The sequence below is a fragment of the Myotis daubentonii genome, chromosome 15 (assembly GCF_963259705.1).
Source record: "Myotis daubentonii chromosome 15, mMyoDau2.1, whole genome shotgun sequence".
Classification (NCBI taxonomy): domain Eukaryota; kingdom Metazoa; phylum Chordata; class Mammalia; order Chiroptera; family Vespertilionidae; genus Myotis; species Myotis daubentonii.
In genome coordinates, this window is record NC_081854.1 from 587,543 (window position 1) to 604,104 (window position 16,562).

Here is a 16,562-nt window from a genome sequence, read left to right on the forward strand (position 1 = left end):
TCAGTCAAAAGGGTGGCCTCAACAGTCACCAGAGTGCACACTGGTGCAAAGCCCTATGTGTGTGGTGATTGTGGGAAGTCATTCAGTCAAAAGTGTAGCCTCAACAGTCACCAGAGAGTGCACACTGGTTCAAAGCCATATGTGTGTGGTGAATGTGGGGAATCATTTTGCTCCAGTCACCATCTCCTTAACCATAAGAGAATTCACACTGGAGAAAAGCCATTATCAGTGTCCTGATTGTGGGGAGTCATTCAGGAAATGCTGTAACCTCATCCGACACCGCAGAGATCACTTTGGAGAGAAGCCTAATGAGCTGGGAAATCATACAGGCAAACCGCTGCTCTCACACATCATCAGAGGGTTCACCCTGGAGAAACGCCATCTGAGGGTGGTGATTGTGGGAACTCCTTCAGCCAAAGCTCCATGCTCAGGGGCCACAACAGAACCCTGTTATTAGATACCTGTCTGTTTGTCTTTCAGCCCTGCCTTTTATTTCCTCTACAATCAGGCAGTTCACCTGGAGTCTCTGAGCCTGGTTTCCTCCCCAGGAAACAGATGGGTAAGCCATGTCGGGTTGCGGAGAGGATTAAATGATATAATTCTTGTGAAGCATTGAATCCAGGGCCTGACAGGTGTAGTAACATTGAGTAACTTAGCTCCATAGCTTCACGATGTGTGCTGACTGCAGATATGCAGACATTGTACGAAATGTTGACTTGTTGGTGTTTGTATCTTCTCAAATTTTGTTGTTAAATGAATAGGATAGGGTTGTGTATGTTGTCTCATAGCCGGCTGTTTCTTGTAAAAATGTGAAATTTGTAAGTTAGAAATAAAAGCTCTGACAGCTGGAGTGGGGTCCTACCTTTTTCATTTCCCAATGCCACTGCTCCCCCCCTCCCCCCAGCCCCCGCCTGCAACAACAGTATTTACAAAGGTCAGTGCCTGGTATCATCATGCCATCTGCAGGGCCTGGAAAATTACATTCCCCAAAGGGCAATGTGCCTAATGATGGTTGGGTTTAGCCAATGAAAACCCAGGAGCACATGGTCCCAGTGCTTATTGGTTTGAGCGGGACTTGCGTTATCTTCCACGTGGTGGTCATTTTGACCTTTTATTGTGTTTATAGAGGCAGAGGGTCCAGGACTGGGGTACAACCAGGAAGGGGCTTCATGGGCAGCGGCCCGGCTGCGCAGGGTGTGTCAGCCATGTGAAGCCCCCACTGGTGGGATTAAGGCCTCTGTGCCTCCCAGACTCCTCTCTCCTCAAAGGGTTCAACTCAGCCTCATCCCATTTACCCTCCATCCGACGGTGCTGGCGCGTGTCTGGTTCTGCAGCCCAGGTCACAGTGTCAAGAACAGTCCGTGGGTGATGTGCCCTTTGGTGGGCGAAAGGGGCTGTGGGCCACACACAACGCCACTGTGAGGACATGGTGGTGCGGCTGAGCCAGGATTGTTCAGCAAAACCCAAGCCTGTTTTTGTGTCTAAAGGCGACATCAAGAGGCGAAGATAAGCTTTACTTTCATTCTCAGGAAGCTGGGGTCATCGTTTGCCGTGATCAGTAGATGGACATTGTGTGAGGCAGGGTTCTGACATTTGCCCAAAACTGCCCAGAGGAAGAACAGTCTAGAAGGGAGAGGACAGCAGGAGGGCGGTAAGGAGGACCGTGTAGGTGTTGAGTTCACTGGCAGGTGCACACTGGACTGGGCCCCGAGGAAGGTGGGCAACACCCGGCCCCAGGGCTGGGCCAGGGCCCTGAGCAGCCTGAGCCTCTGGGTCCTGGGGTGGGTGCCAGGCCCTCAACAGCCCTTTAGTTCCCAAAGGTTCCTGGTGGTGCAGAGCCGCTGAGGGGCCTGGGCTGTGGGGCTGATTTCAGGGCCTCACTCTCTGTGGCCTCTGAGGTCCTGGGGTCCTGGGGCTGTCCAGCCCCTTCTTACCTTGGGACCTGGGACCTTGGAGAAACACTCAGCCCTGAATCCTGAGTCATGTGGGTGAGGACACTAGGGGGCGCCAGCTACCCTCCTGCAAGTGCCCGGACCAGCAGCAGGTGGGCGAGCAACAGGGAAGGAAGGAAGAGGAGGTGGGGGGCGCAGGTGCCCTGCGTGGCGAAAGCCAGGTGCCTTCACCCCGCAAGACGCAGCAGCCTCCCAGTCCGAAGGGCAGGGGCAGGTGGAGGGCGGCAGGTCTCCTGAGCTGCAGGAGGAGGAAGGACAGGCCCAGGGAGAAGGCCCCAGCTGAACCCTATTGTATATTTTTAATAAAATGTAATGTGTATTTTTATAGTCCATGGTGTTGAGATGTCTCTCATTCCCTGTGCATATGTTCTTTGGGGTCTCTCCGGATCCCCCTCCCCTGGGGGGGCCTGTCGGTCTGTCCCCGTGAACCCAGCCTCTGGTCTCATCTCCTCCTCCCCCAGCGCCACTGGCAGCGCCAAGTCACGTTCACTCCCCAAGGTCACGGCCAGGGCTGCGGGAGAAAACTACATCACCCAGAAAGCACTGCGTCCGCTTCCCCTGAGGTAGGCGCGTTTGGGTTCCTGCAGTTTCCGTTAGGGCGGGTTTTCCGGTACGGTCTTCATGGCAGTCGTTGTGGCTTCCGGTAACGGACCTGCAAGGTTTGGTGCGCGCGCGCTTGAGCGTTGGTGGCGCGAAGGAGGTGGCCGGGTAGGGAGCGTCCCAGCTGCGCAGGGCGGGCCTGAGGCTGGTTGAGCCCCAACACCGGAGACTCGGGTCCCTGAGGCTCCCCGACTCCTCTCCGCCACAGAGGCCCTTCGGCCTCACCCCATCGGACCCTCCAGCCTCGGGGCCGGCGCCGCTCGGGTCCCGCCGCCCAGGGCGCAGCGTCCAGCGCAGTGAGTCCCCGTGGGGACCCGGGGTGTGAGGGGAGGGAGGGCGACGGGCTGCGGGGCCGCCGGGGGAGGCCGTGGGGGGCTGAGCCGGGAGGGGGCACCCAGGCCTGGTTTGTGTCTAAAGGCGACAGAGAGGCCGAGCGGCGGGTCCTGGAGGAGGTTCACTTCCTGCTCAGGGCGCCGGGGCCGGGGGTGGTTGTGAATAAAGGGGGACCGTGAGCCCCGAGGGAGGCGGGCATCTCCCGCCCGGGGCGGGGCCAGGGCCCTGAGCAGCCGGAGCCCCTGGGTCCTGGGGTGGGTGCCCGGCCCTCAGCCCTTGAGTTCCCACGGGTTCCTGCGGGGGCAGAGCCGCTGGGGGACGGGGCTGGGGGGCTCCTGTCAGGGCCTCTCTCTCTGGTGGCCCCTGAGGTCGTGGGGTCCTGGGCCGTCGGCCCCTCTTCCCGCCCCGGGACCCGGGGACACTCAGCCCAGAGTCCTGAGGCCACGGCTGGGGCTTTGTGACGTGGACCCTGGTTTTGGCAACGAGTGGAATGAGAGGTGGGGGTTCCTCCCAGACACAGGGAGCAGAGTGTGCGAAGGCTCAGAGTGAAGACTGAGCTGGGTCAGGAACGGGCAGGTGTCCTTATAAAAATATACACTTTTATTGATTTTAGACATAGACAGGGAGAGGGAGGGAGGGAGGGAGGGAGGGAGAGAGAGAGAGAAGAGAGAGAGAGAGAGAGAGAGAGAGAGAGAGAGAGAGAGAGAGAAAGAAACATCCATGAGCGAGAAACAAGGATGGATGGGTTGCAGGCATGTGAGCTGACCAGGACCCGGTGCCTGCAACCTCTCAGTGCATCATGGGTCTGTGCTCAGGCAACTGAGACCCATAAGCCAGGGCTGTAGATGACTTCAGTATAGGGAATCATGGGCCCTAGCTGGTTTCGCTCAGTGGCTAGACCTTGGCCTTCAGACTGAAAGATAACAGTTTTGAGTCTGGTCCAGGGCACTTGCCTGGGTTGTTCGCTCGATCCCCAGTAGGGGGCGTGCAGGAGGCAGCCAATCAATGATTTTTCATTGCTGTTTCTATCTCCCTCTCCGTTCCTTTCTGAAATCAATAAAATTTTATTAAAAAATATATAGGGTCCCTAGCTGGTTTGGCTGAGTGGATAGAGCGTCGACCTGTGGACTGAAGAGTCCCGGGTTCCATTCCGGTTAAGGGCACATGCCTGGGTTGCGGGCTCCATTTCCACTAGGGGGCGTGCAGACCGTAGCCCATCAATGATTCTCAACATTGATGTTTCTATCTTTCTATCCCTCTCTCTGCCTCTCTGAAATCAATAAAAATTTATTTAAAGCCGAAACCGGTTTGGCTCCGTGGATGGAGAGTCGGCCTGCGGACTGAAGGGTCCCAGGTTCGATTCCGGTCAAGGGCATGTACCTGGGTTGCGGGCACATCCCTAGTTGGGGGTGTGCAGGAGGCGGCTGATCGATGTTTCTCTCTCATCGATGTTTCTAACTCTCTATCTCTCTCCCTTCCTCTCTGTGAAAAATCAATAAAAATATATTTTAAAAAAATATATATAGGGGATCATGATCAAGATGATAATGGTTGTAGTTGCTCAGATGGCATAGTGTGGGCCTAAGACTGGCTTTCCTGCTGGGGCCCCTGTTTGTGGGAGGTGGGTGTCACAGCACAGCATAGGGACAGAGTGGTCATGTAGAGTGTTGGGGAGAGAATGGTTTCCCAGTGGCCAAGGCCTTTAAAAGATGAGTGGACGTGAGATGAATTCGAGGCTGAAGAGTAATTCCAACAAGAGGAGATGAGGGTTGGTACATATTCTCCAAACACTCACCAGGGTTTTGCTGTGACCCTTGGTGTGGCCTGGGGTGTTGCAGTCAATCTTGTGGGTTAGCTTAGAGGCTTGAGTGGTCATGTGTGCGACTCACTGGGCTTGGTGCAGAGGGCCATCGGGGCTGGAACTTGAGTGACGGGTACGTGGAGAGATGTTGGCTGTGACTGCTGAAGGGAGAAGAAGTGCAACAGCAGTGGAGGTGGACTCTGGATATCTGAGGTCTGAATGTGGTCTTTTGTGTGTTTATAAAAATTCTTTATTGTTGAAAGTCTTATAAATGTCTCCTTTTCCCCTATTGACCTCTCCTGCCCACTCTCACCCTCCAGCACAGGCCTCAACCTCCTGCCTTCTGTGCCCATTGGTTATGCTAATATGTATCTATACAAGTACTTTGGTTAACCTCTTCCCTCTCCTGCTCCCCTTCCCTGTCTTATGTCTTAGGTTGACTGTTCAATGCTCCCATGTCTCTGGATTTATTTTTGTTCCATCTGTTTAAGTTGTTTGTTATATTCTACAAATGAATGAGATCATGTGATATTTATCTTTCTCTCTCATTGGCTTATTTAGTTTAGGTCCATCCGCTATTCCAAATGGTAAGAGCTCTTTTTTATAGCAGCATAGTGTTCCATTGTGTAAATGTACCACAGTTACTTAATCCACTCATCTGCTAATGGGCACTTTGGCCGTTTCCAAATCTTAGCTATTGTCAATTGTGCTGCTGTGAACATAGGAGTGCATATACAGGCAGTCCTCGGGTTATGACGAGTCTGACGTATGTCGTTTCGGGGTTAGGTCACCATCTCCCATTTATTTATTTATTTATTTAAATATATTTTATTGATTTTTTACAGAGAGGAAGGGAGAGGGATAGTTAGAAACATGGATGAGAGAGAAACATCAATGAGCTGCCTCCTGCACACCCCCTACTGGGGATGAGCCCACAACCAAGGTACATGCCCTTGATTGGAATTGAACCTGGGACCCTTCAGTCCGCAGGCCGATGCTCCATCCACTGAGCCAAACCGGTTGGAGCTTCCATTTATTTATTAAAGAAAAAGTTCTGTCATTTCAACATATGTGCTTTATATTTTTTATTATTTATTTACCACAAGTAAAGGTCAGGAATTGTTATCTTTCTTTTAAAATTTTTTCACAGTTTCACTTCATTATTGCTGTGTATAAGCTCCATTTGAGTGATGTAGGTGCTTAGGTAGGTGGGTTTTGACTTATGGCAAAAATCTCATTACATCGCGCTGTAGTAACAGATCTGCGACGTAACCCGAAGACCTACTGTATTCTTTCTCATTGATGCTTCTGATTTTTTGGGGATATATTCCTAGAAGTGGGATTACTGCGTCAAGTGCAATATCCATTTTTAATTCTTTGAGGAAACTCCATACTGTTTTCCCCAGTGACTGTTTTCCCACCAGCAGTGCAGGAGGGTTCCTTTTTCTCAACATTCTCGCCAGCACTTGTTTGTTGATTTGTTGATGATAGCCATTTTGACAGGTGTGAAATGATACCTCATTGTCATTTTGATTTGCATCTCTCAGATGATTAGTGACTTTGAGCATGTTTTCATATGTCTCTTGGCCTCTTCTGTTTGTTCTTTTTCAAAAAGTATCTATTTAGGTCCTCTGCCCATTTTTGACTGTATTGTTTATCTTCCTTTTGTTAAGTTGTATGAGTTCCCTATATTTTGGAGATTAAATCCTTATTGGACGTTACATTGGCAAATATGTTCTCCCATGCACTGGGCTCTCTAGTTGTTTTGTTGATGGTTTCTTTTGCTGTACAGAAGCTTTTTAGTTTGATGTAGTCGCATTTGTTTATTTTCCCCTTAGGTTCCATTTTCCTGGGAAATGTATCCGTAAACATATTGCTACGAAAATTGTCTAAGTTTTTGCTGCGTATAGATTCTTCTAAGATTCTAAGATTTTTATGGTTTCCAGTCTTAGGTTTAAGTCTTTTATCCATTTTGAGTTTATTCTTGTGTAAGGTGGTGCTACATGCCAGGTACAGAGCATAGATGCCATTTATCTACCGACCTACCTGTTCTTTAGGGCTGTTAGAGTGATCCATAGGAATGAGGTAGCATACATCAGTGTCACTCAGACTTGCAAATCTCCACTTGCATGGGAGAGGGAGAAGGGTAAGACAGAAATAGATTATGGAGGTGGTGAACTATAATTTTGGAAAAGAAGGTGATTAGGAAACAACCGGTTCTCAGCCTCACAACAGCAAATTTGTGTTATCTCTGAAGTTGTGCCTCTGAGAATGAAGCCGTGTAAGAGAAGTGTGTTTCAAAGAATTATGTGGAGCAGGTACTGCAAAGTGGTGGCCTTTGCACTCTGGGGTGGGGCGAAAGGGTGAAATGAAAGAAGAAAGTGACTTTGATGAGACCAAATTCTTGTGTCTTTTCTGATGTGGGGAGTAGAGGGAGCCACTGGATGTGGAGGGTGGGGAGTATGACACAAATAAAATTTTAGGAGAGAAGCTGATCAAGAACTTAAGTGCCCCCGTTATGACAGGATATGAACTTTGAGGACGTGATGATTGCCTGCTATCAGGAGGGGGGCTCCTTGATGAGGCTCAGAGTCTTCTGTGATGTGATGCTAGAAGTGTTTGCACTTGTAGCATCTGTAGGTAAGACTTTCACATCTGGCTTCATGTCGTAAAGTGATGTCCTCACTTCCTGTATTCTCCAGTGTAATTTTCTCTCCCCCACAGCCAGTCCGTGGACTCTGCTGACTCACCCCCTTTCTTGTCCACTGTGCTGCGGCTGCCAGTGCTGAGCTGTGTGGAGAGTCGTGAGCAATGAACTACTCGAGCATCCCTAACACCCATTGTTTTCCAAAAGGCAGAAAGTGTCTGGAGTCAAGAGTATTGCAGACAGCTTCCCCTGCAGGACAGAGACCGGAAGTCGGGGTCCCAGACGACCCACCACCAGGGCTGCTGATCTCTGGAGAACGGAATGTGTTTGTGAACCACTGGGGGGTCCAGTGACTCCAGAAGAATTTAGGGAATACCAAGGTTCCTGTGACTGAAGACCATGCGTGCTGGTCCAGGTGTCTGGCTCAAGCTTTCTTCCCAAACACACACATGGTTTTCTAGGTCCTGAAAACTTGAGACAAAACCCAATACTCCTGCTTTAGTGGCTCTAAACCACAGACTCTCTGTCCCCCTAAACAGGCTCATGGCCAGCTGGCATTCACCATCCCTCACAGGAGACCCCTGAGGGCAGGACGGAAAGAAACTCTGAATTGGCTCAGTGCTGGGAGGGACCTGCCATCGCGTAGAAGATGCAGGCCCAACAAACTGCTCACTGCTCTAGATGCTACAGCTCTCCCCACTCGTGAAGATGCAAGCTTCCTGTTCTGTGTTTAAGTTACTGCTGCTTGATTCAACTCACTCCTTGGGAACAGGATCCTGGGACTTCTGTGGATCTGTAATTGTGAACTCCTCCTCTTCCTTTATTGTATGTAAGGCATTGGACTTGTCGCTATAATCAGGCGAAAGAAAAAGGTCTTGTTTTTAAAACAAAACATGTACATTGACTCACTGGCCCAGGCTGGGACCGGGCCGAGAAAGGCCGGCATTTTTCTGGGACTCAGACATCACGGTCCTCATGACCGTCATGAACATGGAGCTGGGAATATGGGGATGGAAGCACGTGTCGTGGGTCTGGGAACCCTAAAAGTCGTCAACATCTGCTGAAGCATCGAGGGTCAGGCTGTACATCATCTCAGGAGAGCAAACTTTCAATCATCTGAACCTCAGCTCAGAAATGCCTGGGCCTTGACAGGTCAGACCCTGGTTTTCTTGCTTGAAAATGATTCTGCTGGATTGGGGCAGCTGCTCAGGCTCCTTCGGCCATGAAGCTGATGAGGTCCCTCCTAATTCGAGGGCTCTTCTGAGAGTCACCATGAAGTGAGCAGCCCGTGAACAGTGATGGCTCACAGACCGCTGGGCCCCTGACCACTGACCTTGCTCTGCTCCCAGCATCTGTGGCTCGGCATCTGTTCTTCTAGTCTGTGTTCTCCTCTTCCCACAGCCCTGCTGCTGGGCCTTATGCTAAAGCGCTTTCCTGTCTGGCTCTGACCGACCCTCCACCCCTAGGCACACAAACTCACGGAGGGCAGGCCCCGCAACCTTCCCCGGACTGTGGAAGACTCCGCTCAGAGCAGACTCAGGAAGCCTGCCAACTCCCTGGCCTCCTGCAGACACTGTCTAATGCAGAACCATCAGCAGATCATCCTCCTGGGTTCCAGGCCCTGCTCTTCTAGTTAGCACCTGCCTGACCTCTGTTGGTCATTTTTACCAGCTGCATTATAGAGAGCCCATTTCAGGCCACAGTCATTTATTCTCTAAATCGATAGTGTGGTTTTCCATGTAAACCATCCTTGGTAGGTGGTGTGCCCTTTGTACACAACGTCGGAGAACAGTGAAGCATCACCATGACCTTGGGGGCTGGATCAATGCCCCTGTGGTCACTGTGACCATGTCTCTGTCCCTCATGGCCAGCCATTCCTGACCACAAGCTAGGACACTCCAGCAGCACAGCACCGAGGGGGGAAGACCACCCTGGACCCACCAGATGCATCTCAGATTACTTGACGTCCAAACCACACGGTGTCCAGCACCCAGCCTCTTCCTCCTGCCGCATCTCTGGCAGCTCCCTCAGACTTGCTGGCCAGCATCTCGTAAACACTCACTCCCACTGAATCCCAATCATTAGTGGGGCACGGATGCCTTCCACATCTGAGCGCCGCCTGCTCCAGCCTTTCCTTCTGCTACTGCCTGCACTTCCCTGCACACAGACCACACCATGCTCCCCCACCTCCTGCCCCACTGGACAGCCTTGTCCCCATCGAGGTCAGCAGCACAATTCCAACTCCCACCACCTGCTCCCTTCTCCGCCTCCATGGAGCTCTGCGCACCTATGTGGTGTGCACACAGCTCTGCTCACAGCCCTTCATGCCTCCTGGTTCCTGGCCATCGGGTCACCGGTTCTGCGGGCCTCACAGGGCCTACACCACAGCCAGGTCCGTGTCCTGTGGGCAGAGGGAGGACAACCACGGTGCACCCACAACCCTCCTCCAGCCCATCAAGGGGAATCCAGACACAGAAAGGGTTCAGCCTAGGAGCTGAATTCCCTCCCTCGGTGCCCCTGTCATATTTTTAAACTAGGGGCCCGGTGCACGAAATTCGTGCACTGGGTGTATGGGGGGGGGTGTCCCTCAGCTCAGCTTGCCCCCTCTCACATACTGGGCGCCCTCAGGCGTTGACCCCCATCACCCTCCAATCACAGGATCGGCCCCTTGCCCAGGCCTGATGCCTCTGACAGAGGTTTCAGGCCTGGGCAGGGGACCCTCATTTCCCCCCATCACTGGTTCTGCCCCCAGCCCAGGCCTGATGCCTCTGGCCCAGGCATCAGGCCTGGGCAGGGGACCCCCAGACCCCTCCGATTGCTGGCTCTGCCCCTTTCCCAGGCCTGATGCCTCAGCCAGAGGCGTAGACCCCCATCACCCTCTGATCACTTGATCGGCCCCTTGCCCAGGCCTGACGCCTCCGCCAGAGGTATCAGGCTTGGACAGGGGACCCCCATCTCCCCCCAATCACTGGTCTGGCCCCCGCCCAGGCCTGAGGCCTCTGGCCCAGGAATCATGCCTGGGCAGGGGACCCCCATATCCCTCTGATCGCTTGCTCCACCCCCCACCCAAGCCTGACTCCTCTGACCCAGGCTTCAGGCCTTTGGAAGGGGACCATCGTATCCCCCCAATCCCCGGCTCAGCCCCCCGACCAGGCCTGATGCCTCGGCCAGAGGAGTTGACCCTCATCACCCTCCGATCACCAATCACCGGATCGGCCCCTTGACCAGGCCTGAGGCCTCCGGCAGAGGTGTCAGGCCTGGGCAGGGGACCCCCAGCTCCCCACAGTTGCAGGCTCCGCCCCTGCCCAGGCCTAACGCCTCTGGCTGAGGCGTCCGGCCCAGGCAGCGGGGACCCGCAGCTGCAGCAGCCCCGCGATCGTGGGCTCCGCTTTAGGCCCAGGCAAGGGACCCCTAGCTCCTGGGACTGCCAGCTTCGACCGTGTCCAGCTCCCATCGCTGGCTCCACCCCTACTTCCTGCTATCACTGGCCAGGGCGGCAAAGGCCTTTGCCCTGCCCCCCAGCTCTTAGCTCCCCCCTGGGTTTCCGATCACTGTCAGTGGCAGGGGCTTCTTCCTGCTTTCCCTTTCGCCTCCCTGCATTGTGCCTACATATGCAAATTAACCGCCATCTTTTTGGCAGTTAACTGCCAATCATAGTTGGCAGTTAATTTGCATATAGCCCTGATTAGCCAATGAAAAGGGTATCGTCGTACGCCAATTACCATTTTTCTCTCTTATTAGTGTTGATTGAACTTAATTCCAGTAGCAGATGGAGAATTGTCTGGCTGTGGGCAGTGTCTTTGAAAAGCCAACAAAAGCCAAACACCCCCCCTTGCAAAAAGCTAGACCCATTCCAGGAAACAGGAGGAGGTGCTGGGAAGAAGGTCTGTCCCTTGCCCTTGGAACAGCAGGGCTCCAGGGGGCTCTAGGACCAGACTGGAGGCCTGGGCATGGAGCTGGACGCCAGGAGCCCTTGTGGACAGGCGTGGGTGAGCCCCGCCCCTTACATGCACTGAGCCTGGTTCTCCGCTCTGTCTCCTAGAAGGCTCCGGTTCTGCTCGGCCCACATCTTGACCTGGCTCCTGAAGTGACGTTTCTCTTCCTCCAAGTCTGCCTCATGCACGTGAGCACTAACACCCAGATCAGCAACGTCTCCCACACCACACGCCCCTGTGACTCCACGGCTGGGATCTGCTCCCAAAAGAAGAAAAGACCACGTCACAGAGATGCCATTTCGTGTGATCACACCCGTCGGACGGGCCAACACGGCCCACGACACGGGGATGGCCAAGTGCACTTTCCAATCAGGCAGCCGCTGCCACGTGTGGCCACTGAGCACTGAACACGCAGCCAGTCTGAGCTGAGACGCGCCTGCACTGCAACACATGCAGCAGGTTCTGAGGATTTAACAAGGTAAACTCTCGCGTTCATCAGCTGCCCTGCGGGGGCGGAGGCGGTTACCTGTGTACCTCCTGCCGCAGCCTCTCGTTCTCCTGTGCGGCCAGGGCCTTGGCCTCCTGCTCCTGCTGCAGGGCTCCTGCTTGGTGCTCAGGAGCCTCCTCTGCTCCTGCAGAGCCGCCTCCTGTTGGAGCTGGTGCTCCTGCCTGAGGTGGGAACCCCACCCGCCAGGCACAGACACAGGCTCGCAGGAGCCTGCACAGCCTCTGTGAGTGGCTTCTCTCTGCAGAGCTGAGGCGGGGAAGGGCGGGGTCTCCTCCAGCCCCAGGCCCCCACCTTCCGTCTCCCCAATGTTTCCCGAGGGTCCCTTCCAGTCCCTGTAAAGCAGAGGGTCCAAGGGAAACAAGAGGGGCCACAGGTAAGGGGGGAACAGGAGCCCTGGGGAGCCCACCAGTCATCCCTCCAGTGGCCAGCACTGACCTCATCCTGTCCGCCTGGCTCTTCTCCTTCCCCGAGTCCTGTCAATCAACAAGATAGCCAGTGTCCCTGGGAGGCCATACCTGTCCCGTCTCCCTGCCCTGGCTGCGAATGGCTGGTCTGATCTGCAGTTAAGCGAGCGAATTGGTCACCCAGGAATCACTGATCAGTGACCAGGACACGGCTGTGGCCCTGGACGCTCCCTCTGGCAGGCAGGACGCGAGGGGGGCGTGCGCTCTGGAGGGCCTACCTGCGCGGCCCAGTGCGCCCTCAGGGTGTGTATGATGTTGAACCATTGCTCAAGGTCTCCCTCCAGCTCTTCATTGAGGGTCTCCAAGTGCTGGCTGCTGGCCTTTTCCTTCTGGAGTTGCATCCCCAACTCTTCCGCCTGCGGAGCCAACGACCCAGCCCACAGTCAGGTCACACAGTGAACTTGGCTTTAAAGCAAACCCCACACCTGTCACCCCACGGGTCACGTGGCCCCCGGCTCACCCATGTGTCCCGGACACCACCCAGCGTTACCTGCTTCCAGAGCTGCCAGTTCTCCTCCTGCAGCTCCGTGCACTTGACGCTGCTCTCCTGCAGGGCCAGGGAGGCGCCCCGAGCTCCTGGACTGTGTCCTAGGGGATCTTGTTTTCTTCCTGCAACGCCAGGATTCGGATGGAGGCTGAAGAGCAAAGTGGAGTCAGAGCCCAGATTCCAGAAGCTCCGCTTCCCCTGTCTGCCCCCGGCCTTGAGACGGCCCTCCCCCGAGCCCTAGGTCTCAGCAGCTGAGGCTGGGCAGCTGGGTGCCCTCCCTTTTTCCCAGGGTGCTGTTGCTGTGAGCACCTGAGGGTTCCTCAGGCCGTTGTGGCCCCTCTGCTGGCTCCGCTGGGTCCGTTAGGGGAGCCCCCAGAGCTTAAGAAGAAAGGTTTCCGTGGAGGTGCCAATGCAAAACTTCAAGACAGTGGAACCGCTTCTTACTAATTCGAACCTGACTGTCTATTCAAGGATTTCAGAGACTCACAGAGACGGCAGAGTGATGTGTGTCTGTGCCAGCCCTCAGAGTGGGGGCTCAGCTGGTGGGGTGGCCGGCTCGGTCATTGACCAGCATATCTGCAGGTGGAGATTCTCTGGGCGCATGGGCCCAGTACTGCCAGCCCTGGGCCAGGTCCTTCGGGTGGAGAGTTTATTGTGCGATTTCATGATGGCACGGAAGAAAGAATGAGACAGGAGATGTAGGTGGCTTGAAGAAGTCCAAACAAGATGAAAACCTAAGGAAGACACAGAAAAGGGCAGATTTCCTCCCTTGGTTCGAATCAGTGGGAACTCAGAACAGAAAGGGGAGCACAGACTCGAGAAGAACGGGGGTTCCCAGCCCCTTCCTGCCCCAGCAGGGGCGTGACTGTAGGTAAAGGAATGTGTGAGGGGCCAGGCGCTCCCTCACCTGTCCCTCCAGGGCCACATCCTCAGCCCGGGGAGCCTCCTCACACTGCACTGCTGCTAGGGCTGCACCCCACCTGCTTCCCATCCCCCCACCCCCATTCCCGGGGCTGGAAGGAACTAGAGGGGAAGCGGGCTTTCATGGCGACAAATCACAGGGGACCTTCTCATCGCCCAGCAAGGATGCGGCACAGACCCTGAAGCCGGAACAGACTGAAGACCCCGATTAGCAGGGAGCTCAGCAGGGGAGCAAACGCACCATCGTGGCCCCAACTGCAGCTCAACGCTCACCGCACACCAACACGCATGCTCTCAACACACGAAAACATGCCAAAGGCTGTGTCCTGACGAGGCTGCAAAGGACACTAACCGCCTAAAACTCCACGAAGTCACAACCTGTGCTCTTTAAACAGCAACTATGGAGCCTTTGCTTCAGAAATAACCCTTTTAAAAATTGGGGTGACGCTGATGAGCGAAGCTCAGTGGTTGATCAGGAGATCATGGAGCAATTCCAAGTCAGGGCACAGGCCCGGGTTACGGGCTCCATCCCTAGTGGGGGACATTCAGGAGGCAGCCGAGGAATGATTCTCATCCCTGGTGCTTCTCTCTCTGTCCCTCCCTCTTCCTCTCTGAATCAATAAATACATATATTTGGAGAAAATTGGGGTGAAATATATACAACACAGTTCACCGTTTTCACCATTTTGCAGCGTACAGTTCTGTGGCATCTGATACGTTCCCACTGACCTGCACTCACCCCGCCACCTCCTGACTGTCAGTACTTCTGGCCAAGGCGCTGCACTCCTGGGAAGTAAGGCTGAGGGACCCCCCAGGGCACCAGGGAGCTGATGACCATCTTCCTTGCCCTCAAGGCCAGCGCCCCCAGCTCTCATGATGACACAGCCCTTAATCGGGAAAACAACAGTGGTTCTGTCCTGGGTGCTATGTTCACGAGCACCCCCAGAGCCAGGGCAATGAATGTCTTTAATAGACCAGGGCACCCGGACACCCATCCAATGCTGGCACCCTGTGGGCCAGGCCAGTGTAGAGCTTCACTGTCTCCTCTCAGGAGAGGCGCATAGCATTCCTGTAAGGCAGCTCCATTGCTCCCATTTTGCAGATAAGAAAACAGGTTTAAAAGAGGCCGCCTGGCCAGCAGGTGGAGGAGCCAGGACTGGACGTCGAGCCTTTGTAACTCAGGAACCCACCACCATCCACGCAAAAGTTCTTCCACACTTTCTTCCTGGGCTGCCAGCTAAGCAGCAGGCGTGGGAACACGACAAGTACCGGGCACTGGCCTGCAGGGGCTCACACACTACACACAGTGTCCCCATCAGGGTCCTCTCCAACCCCAGCAGCCACCCTGGTCTCTGACAAGCATTTGGTCTGAGAGGGTCCCTGCCACCAACACCACTCGTGTGCTCCACCAGGGGGCAGTGTGCTCCCCATGACCCTGGACTCCCAGAGCAGGGATTCCCGTTTTGCCCACCCCTGGCCCCAGGAGAGCCAGGACACCCAATCACAGAACTACCTTCTCACCCAGATTCCCAGTTCAATGAACTGACTTCAGTTTGGAGCTGATGGGACCCCTTGAAGAGAAGGAACAGCCACCTGCTCTCAGCAGCCTCTCCATGACGCTGAGGGATGTGGATGAGAATTGGAAAAGCCGCCCCTCCCCACCCAGCCCAAGGCCCTCCTGGCCTGCTGAGCTCTAAGTGCCCCTTCCCCGCGCTCTCAGGTGCACGGGTGCTGGTGCTGAGCACAGGACCTGCTTCCTGTTTGCTGGGGGCCTGTCTCCCTGCTGCACCGCCTGCCACCCCACCCGCCACCCCCTCGCCAACGGAACCCTCGCCTGGGTGTTAGGAGGGGTCCACACATGAGAGAGAGGCCTGAGAAGCAGACAATTAGCAACTCCTGCCCAGGGAGGCAGCAGACCCAACTCATCTGCTCGATTCTGACATGAACGGAGGGAATTAGCATAGGCTGCTGTTACAATGGGGGTCAGTGAGCACTGGGGAAGGCTCCTGCCATGCAGAGCTTTCAGTCCCCCACGGACAGATCTGAGGCAGCCTCTGGGGTCCGCGTGCTGTCATGGGGAAGCTCCTGGGACTGTCTACACAGGCGCTGAGAAATCTGGCAACACTTACTTTGTGGTTCATGTCCTGACTTTCAGGCTGCCTGACCCTTCACATTCTCTGTGGGGAGAATGGCAATGGAACAGCCCAAACGGCCCCTGCAGAACACCCTATTGACTTGGCTGAGGATGGGCTGACCCAGGAGATTCAGAGCCCAGGGCTCAGCTCCCTGGGTGAGGGAGAAGCCACAGCCAGGCTGGCTCCCTGGCGCCAGGGGCTGCTGCCTGCCATCTGACAGCTGCTCCAGCTCCCAGCTCAGGTGGGAGGGCTGGTTCATCCTCTGGACCTGTGAAGCCTCAAGGGCCATGTTGTCCCCCAGCAGCTCCTCGAGGCAATTCTGGGAGGTGTCCAGGGTCCTAATGCAGGAAGGGGGGGATGCATCCCGGGGCACCCTCTGGGCAGGTCCCATCCCCATGCATCTAACCTCATTCCCCCAGGATTAAGGGCCCCCATGCACTGCTCACTTCGTAGAGCACAGCTGCACTGAAGTGACTCCAACACAGGGCCAGCTGGGAGACCTACAGCCACTAAGAGACATGCTGACCCAGTGGCCTAGGACGTGATGAAGACACCCGAGGACTCTGAGTGGAGTCTGAGCAAAGTGACACACAGCACAGGGCTGTAAAGCAAGTGACAGGATGCTGGGCAGATCTGTGGCCCCTGAGCAGGTTTAACATGTCTTGGAAAGGCCATAGGGACTCCCAAATCACAGCTCAACTCACATCCTGAACACCAGCAGAGACCCTTTTTGCAACAGTCACCCACCTACATCCATCCTTAGAGAAAAGGAACAAGTT

At 54.9% G+C, this 16,562-nt stretch overlaps 2 protein-coding genes and 1 long non-coding RNA gene across 5 annotated transcripts in view; all 3 read left to right on the forward strand.

The window, feature by feature from the left end:
* Positions 1-16,562, forward strand: part of LOC132216442 (zinc finger protein 551-like) — a 72,824-nt gene that overhangs the window by 48,608 nt on the left and 7,654 nt on the right. The gene's annotated exons all lie outside the window — the stretch shown is intronic.
* On the forward strand, positions 7-850 carry LOC132216473 (uncharacterized). Its single transcript, XR_009448761.1, has 2 exons — positions 7-228; positions 388-850. It is a non-coding gene; the product is annotated as an uncharacterized LOC132216473 (long non-coding RNA).
* Positions 2,743-16,562, forward strand: part of LOC132216448 (zinc finger protein ZFP2-like) — a 34,131-nt gene continuing 20,311 nt past the window's right edge. Inside the window, exon 1 of the mRNA XM_059665647.1 lies at positions 2,743-2,848. The gene's annotated coding sequence lies outside the window, so the exon portion shown is untranslated. The remainder of the gene's footprint in view (positions 2,849-16,562) is intronic.